This window comes from Elephantulus edwardii, unplaced genomic scaffold, assembly GCF_000299155.1.
Source record: "Elephantulus edwardii isolate Elephantulus edwardi_28Jun2011 unplaced genomic scaffold, EleEdw1.0 scaffold00018, whole genome shotgun sequence".
In the NCBI taxonomy this organism is placed as follows: domain Eukaryota; kingdom Metazoa; phylum Chordata; class Mammalia; order Macroscelidea; family Macroscelididae; genus Elephantulus; species Elephantulus edwardii.
The window spans coordinates 13,512,335-13,513,041 of NW_006399768.1; positions in this window are offsets into that span (position 1 = coordinate 13,512,335).

Below are 707 nucleotides of genomic sequence, written 5' to 3' on the forward strand. Positions count from 1 at the left end.
TGCATACCATCAGGTGAAGTCCATGTGTATAACCTGCGTTCGCATCTCCTATAAAATGCATTTGCAATGAATAAGTCATTGATTTTACAAAATTCAATCATTCTATCTCCAGCCTCATTCCTGAAAATATACTTTATTTTATTTTTAGGGTAAGATTAGGAAAGGGAGAAAGAGAACTTCTCATTTCCATGTGTGGTGTTTTCGTATCATTGCTGTAGCCATCTCTGATCTCCAGTTACCTTAAATGAAGACAAATGGTCTTATAAAATTATCAATATCTGTGGGACTAAGCTAAGAGATATTTTCCCACACTGAGTAGCAAGACTTGTGTCAACAATACTTGAGATGAGCAAGACTTGATGAAGACTTAATCAAGACCCTATTGAGAACGAGACCCTGATGATGGTGGGAGAGAGACTATAGCATTACTGTGGAGAATCTGTGGTAAAGTGTGACTTCAGGTTACATTTATGCTGGCCACAGTTAAATCTTTTGCTGTTCTTTCCAGATGCTTGAAGGAAAAGCTAACTTATTACTGTTGTTGCTATGTGCCATTGAGTTGCTTGCGACACATAGCGACCCTATGTACAACAGCCCTAAACTCTGCTCTATTCTGTGCCAATCTCACTGTCTCTGACACACCCATCCTGATTACCCCAGTCACTGAATCAATCCACCTCATAGAGGGCCTTCCCCTCCTGCACCTG